Source organism: Mizuhopecten yessoensis, unplaced genomic scaffold, assembly GCF_002113885.1.
Source record: "Mizuhopecten yessoensis strain PY_sf001 unplaced genomic scaffold, ASM211388v2 scaffold715729, whole genome shotgun sequence".
NCBI classification, from domain to species: Eukaryota; Metazoa; Mollusca; class Bivalvia; order Pectinida; family Pectinidae; genus Mizuhopecten; species Mizuhopecten yessoensis.
In genome coordinates, this window is record NW_018479762.1 from 13,234 (window position 1) to 20,263 (window position 7,030).

Sequence of the window (7,030 nt, forward strand, 5' to 3'; positions counted from 1 at the left end):
AACGCTATTGTGTGTCTTCTCTGTGTGACGTGAAGATTGTCATCGTAGCGATGTGAACGCTATTGTGTGTCTTCTCTGTGTGACGTGAAGATTGCCATCGTAGCGATGTAAACGCTATTGTATGGCTTTTCTGTGTGACGTGAAGGTTGTCCGTGTAGCGATGTGACCGCTCTCGTCTGGCTTCTCTTTGTGACGTGAAGGTTGTCAGTGTGGCGATGCGAATGGTCTCCATCTGGCTTCTATGTGTAACGTGAAGGTTGTCTGTGTAGCGATGTGAACGCTCTTGTCTGTCTTCTCTGTGTGACGTGGAGGTTGTCCGTGTAGCGATGTGACCGCTCTCGTCTGGCTTCTCTGTGTGACGTGAAGGTTGTCAGTGTAGTGATGTGAACGCTCTCGTCTTCCTTAGCTGTGTGACGTGAAGGTTGTCAGTGTGGCGATGTGAATGGTCTCCATCTGGCTTCTCTGTGTAACGTGAAGGTTGTCTGTGTTGCGATGTAGACGCTCTATGACAAACGACATGTGTGATGTGGACTTTGTTCGGTGTTACACTCTGTGGTACTTATATAATATATAATCCGTACTATTTGTCACCAACTAAATATAGAACATAGATTAATCACCAACACGCAGTCTCGTGACAGTTTTGATGATGCAGCCCTATTAAAGATTATACGTCATACTTTCTGTTTTATATATACGGCATAATTGTTACTTACTGTTTTATATATACGGCATATTTGTTACTTACTGTTTTATATATACGGCCTTTTTTTCACTTACTGTTTTATATATATATATACAATAAAGTAAATGATAAGAACCATGAACAGCCTATCATAAAATCATTGTTCATGAACCCAGACACCTCACGGTAAACAGAATGAAGTTCCTTTGCCATGCTTGTCGCGAACTTTCTGTTGCTATGTACAAGTATATATATAAATCGCCGAAGACATGTTTACCTATGGTGTCTCGGTACAGTTTTGGGAAAGTTGATTGATGGTTCTTAGAATGCATTGTCAGTTTTTCCGTGTATCTCAGTTCTTATCCGGCGTTCGTGATAGAGCTTGACTTTAGAACAGTACACACTGCCAATGTTTGTTTGAATAACGTTATCTTGTGTTCGTCGCCAACATGTGAAGTACGCCGATAAAATAGGACGCAATAAAAAGAATTAGGGTATTCAAAAAACAAATATATTTGTTAAACATATAAATAATCAATACTTACAATGATACACTAAGCAACGAATGTGTCATAAATATATAATATTAAGTAACAAATACATGTATGTCATATATATAATATTCTAAGTAACCGATATGACGTATATATAAAACAATAAGTAACAAATATGCCGTATATATAAAACAGTAAATAACAAATACGACGTATATATAATAAAACAGTAAGTAAAAAGATATGACGTATATATCAAAGAGAAAATAACAAATATGCCGTATATATAAAACAGTAACTGACAAATATGACGTATATATAATAAAACAGTAAGTAAAAAATATGACGTATATATCAAAGTGTAAGTAACAAATATGACGTATATATAAAACAGTAAATAACAAATACGACGTATATATAATAAAACAGTAAGTAAAAAGATATGACGTATATATCAAAGAGAAAATAACAAATATGACGTATATATAATAAAACAGTAAGTAAAAAATATGCCGTATGTATAACACAGTAAGTAACAAATATGCCATATATAGAACAGTAAGTAAAAAATATGCCGTATTTATAAAACAGTAAGTAACAATTATGCCGTATGTATAACACAGTAAGTAACAAATATGACGTATATATAAAACAGTAACTGACAAATATGACGTATATATAAAACAGTAACTGACAAATATGACGTATATATAAAACAGTAAATAACAAATACGACGTATATATAATAAAACAGTAAGTAAAAAGATATGACGTATATATCAAAGAGAAAGTAACAAATATGCCGTATATGTAAAACAGTAAGTGACAAATATACCGTATATATAAAACAGTAATTAAAAAATATGCCGTATATATAAAACAGTAAGTAACAATTATGCCGTATGTATAACACAGTAAGTAACAAATATGCCGTATATATAAAACAGTAAGTATGACGTATATATACAACAGTAAGTAACAAATAAGGCGTATATATAAAACAGTAAGTAACAAATATGCCATATATAGAACAGTAAGTAAAAAATATGCCGTATATATAAAACAGTAAGTATGACGTACATAAAAAACAGTAAGTAACAAATATGCCGTATATATAAAACAGTAAGTAACAAATATGCCGTATATATAAAACAGTAAGTAACAAATATGCCGTATATATATAACAGTAAGTAAAAAATATGCCGTATATATAAAACAGTAAGTATGACGTATATATAAAACAGTAAGTAAAAAAATTGTCGTTTATATAAAACAGCAAGTAACAAATATGCCGTATATATATAACAGTAAGTATGACGTATATATAAAACAGTAAATAAAAAATATGCCGTATATATAAAACAGTAAGTAACAAATATGCCGTATATATAAAAAAGTAAGTAACAAATATGCCGTATATATAAAACATTAAGTAACAAATATGCCGTATATATACTACAGCTAGTTACGAAAAGACGTATATATAAAATAATAAGTATGGCGTATATATACAATAGAAAGTAACAAATATGCCGTATATATAAAACAGTTAATAAAAAAATATGCCGTTTATATACTACAGTTAGTTACAAAAAGACGTATATATAAAACAGTAAGTAAAAATATGCCATATATATATACAACAGTTAGTTACAAAAAGACGTATTTATAAAACAGTAAGTAACAAAAATGCCGTATATATACTACAGTTAGTTACAAAAAGACGAATATATAAAATAATAAGTATGGCGAATATATACAATAGAAAGTAACAAATNTAGAAAAAACAACTGCAGGGTGTCCCACATAAGTCGCCTTTCACGATACACATGCAGTGGGGAAAAGCAGACCATTTTTTGATCTTTCAATGTCCCCTAAATAAAAGACAAGGAAGAAACTTTCTCTTACCCTGGACAGGTGTATCCACCTTTTTACCGGTGTGAGATATCATTTGCTCCCACCCTTCCGGGTGTGTCTTCCGTTTATGCCGGGAAAGATCAGCTTGTCACCCACTAGGAGGAGATAGCCTCGTGCCGATTAGCACGTGTTCAATTGTGGTGTCATTAAAATGTATCACAGGTAATTGTAACTTCTACTAAAGGGAATGACGTTATTGATACCCCAAATGTGTTTTTGTTTACAAACATGGCAGACTACTGTCGGTGGAGTTGTGACTGAAATAATAGGATGAGGGTGTAACAGAGAAATCTCCATCCCTCGGGGTGATTTTTTTAGTTGACTAACCCACGGCAGAGTCTCTGGTTAGACAACCAAAATACATCAACCCTCGGGTTGGAAATTTCTCTGTCACACCCTCAAGGAAGGAGAGGATTCCATTCGTCTTACCCTAGGGTTAATGATGGGGGATTCGCCTTTTCATAGCAATTGTATGACGTCATGTCAACAATACAATGACGTCACGTCAACAATACACTGATGTCACATCAACCCTGAATTTAGTCTGTAACGTAAACATTACATTATGCATATGATATACAATAGGTGCACAGTGAAAGAGAAAAAGAATCATCAAAGGGGGAGTAAGGGGAATATCAACCCTCTAGAAAGATTCTTCAGTTGGCAAACAATCGGCATAGCCTCGTGTTTGACAACTTAAAAATCTTCCCCCCCTCTGGTTGAGATAAATAAAATCTCTCATCCCCTTCGCGGTGAAATAGGGGAATCTCAACCCTCGGGGGAAGATTCTTCAGTTGGCAAACACTCGGCAGAGCCTCGTGTTTGGCAATCTAGGAATCTTCCCCCTCGGGTTGAGATTCCCTCAATATCACCCTCAAGGGGATGAGAGATTATTTTACTCTTTCCGTTTTCTACTTGTGTATCATATAAATGTTGCAATGTTAACGTTACATGCTAAACTCAGGGTTGAAGTGACGTTGATGGATTGTTGACGTGACGTCATTGAATTGTTGAAGTAACGTCTACCATTATTATGAATAGGGGAAACCCCTGATTCAACCCTAGGGTGAGACTAATAGAAAACATCCCTGATGTGACGTAATGATAAGGTAATTCAAACCCAAGGGATGAAATATGATTCAATATTTTATCCCGAGAGTTTGAATTACCTGATCCATACCTCACATCAGGGATGGATTATATTTCTTGCTTATTACCTCGTCCCTCATTAGGCGGCTTTTGGGAAACAGCAAGCCGATTCTTTCCCTGAACCTGCGCGGAACCACTGAGGGAAGTAACAAGGAGTATATAGCTGGCATGAACTTCGTGATTGGATGATTGACAGTTTCTTTCTTTTTATCGGAATTTTAATTAAAAGAAACCTTTTATATGTTATTTAGGGGGCAGTCAAACGTCACTAACAGATACATATGTACCACACAAACAGCAGTGTGACGTCATTGATGCAATAGTTCCAGTGGCCCACCCTTCAGGAGGGCAGGGCAGCGAACAAAGAGAACACAGTTATCATAATGTGCCTCCTATCCGGTAGTATACCAACTTGTGGATATACCTTCTGCGTACCTCATACCATCAACTGTAGCAATAACAACACATAGGTTTAAACTTCTGGTGCCCCATGCTGCGTACCTCATACCAACAAATGTAGCTATGCCAACACATAAGTTTAAGCTTCTGGTGCCCCTTGCTGCGTACCTCATACCATCAACTGTAGCAATAACAACACATAGGTTTAAACTTCTGGTGCCCCATGCTGCGTACCTCATACCAACAAATGTAGCTATGCCAACACATAAGTTTAAGCTTCTGGTGCCCCTTGCTGCGTACCTCATACCAACAACTGTAGCAATGCCAACACATAGGTATAAGCTTCTGGTGCCCTATGCTGCGTACCTCATACCAACAACTGTAGCAATGCCAAGACATAGGTTTAAGCTTCTGATGCCCAATGCACATTTTTTTACCAACATGCCTTCTTCTATGACGGGATTCCACAGTGGAACTGCCTATCAGCTGCCACCATTGCTTTTAGCTCACTGGATCAGTTCAAGTCAAAGCTACAGCACATCAGGCAGTAGTAGAGCAACCAGGTATGTTAACTGAGCTACAGTACATCAGACAGTAGTAGAGCAACTAGGTATATTAACTGAGCTACAGCACATCAGACAGTAGTAGAGCGACCAGGTATGTTAACTGAGCTACAGCACATCAGGCAGTAGTAGAGCAACCAGGTATGTTAACTGAGCTACAGTACATCAGGCAGTAGTAGAGCGATTAGGTATGTTAACTGAGCTACAGCACATCAGACAGTAGTAGAGCGACTAGGTATGTTAACTGAGCTACAGCACATCAGGCAGTAGTAGAGCGACCAGGTATGTTAACTGAGCTACAGCACATCAGACAGTAGTAGAGCGACTAGGTATGTTAACTGAGCTACAGCACATCAGACAGTAGTAGAGCGACCAGGTATGTTAACTGAGCTACAGCACATCAGGCAGTAGTAGAGCGACCAGGTATGTTAACTGAGCTACAGCACATCAGACAGTAGTAGAGTGATTAGGTATGTTAACTGAGCTACAGCACACCAGGCAGTAGTAGAGCGGCCAGGTATATTAACTGCGCTACAGCACATCAGGCAGTAGTAGAGAGACCAGGTATGTTAACTGCGCTCTGTATAGTTGTTGTCTAGTAAATCTCACTACCTACGAATGGTAGGCACTAAAAAAGAAGAAGAAGAAGAAGAAGAAGAAGAAGAAGAAGAAGAAGAAGAAGAAGAAGAAAAATAAGGAGGGAAAATACTCAAATTTCATTGTAATTGTTTGAGATGAAAGATGACTTAAAGGCATTCATCACAGGGCAACGCGTGTTGTCTACTTTTGCGATTCTGTGCTACCAGAAGGACGCTGGTTTTATACGCCTTCATCCAGATAAAGAATCAACGCGTCATTTTTGAGATCTTTTGGCCAGATTTTAGATACGCATGTCCAGAGATGACGACGACGACAACGATGATGATGATGATGATAAAATATCTTGAAAGGTGAAACGACAATGGCTTCACAATAATAACATGTTTTAGTAGTTTTTTGTGTTAAAAGTGATACGTTGAGTTCATTCATATAATGTTTTTCTTATGAGATAGCATTTCGTTACAACGAATCAGTAATCGTATCCTGCCACGTTTGCATTGAACGACACTTCCCATTTGTTAATAGGATGATGTTTTCCAACACACTTCCCCGCAAATGTAAACAAACGAGCCGCGGGACTGGTTTCCTTTGGTTGCATTTGATATATATGTTTATGAATATATGCAAACGGTCAGACATAAACGTTTCTATTTAACCTTGGGACCATACTTAAAACCTGTCAATCACCGCGAAGATGACACGAAATGTACTTAAGATCTATCAAAATTTGATTTTTAATGTGTTGACGTGCAATGTCGATAGATTGGTGATTTTGATTGATAGAAATAAACATCTGGTATAAAGCATGACGTCAGTGTTAATTGTTTATCGTTTGTCGACCAAATATCGGCTAAAGTCAAAATCGTTCTCAAATATATCCAGGTTAAGAAACGAAATAGGACAACTGCCCACTGGATGGGTCAGAAATGATAAACAAGAGGCCCAAGGGCCTTAGCGGTCACCTGAGTTATATCATAGGTACTGGTAGCTTTATTTTATTGTTTAGATGTGATGTGGAAATCAGCATGTAAACTAAGTGAAATACAATACTTGTCATGTCATCAAAGGATAAGAATTTTAAAATATTGGTAAATGTTCCCTTTGGGCCCCGCCCTAACCCCTGGGGATGGGGCAGGAATCCCAATTTTACAAAGTAATACTCTCATTCACCAAAGATGATTCTGACTAAGTTTGAGTAATTTTCTGCTGAAAATGGATAAAAT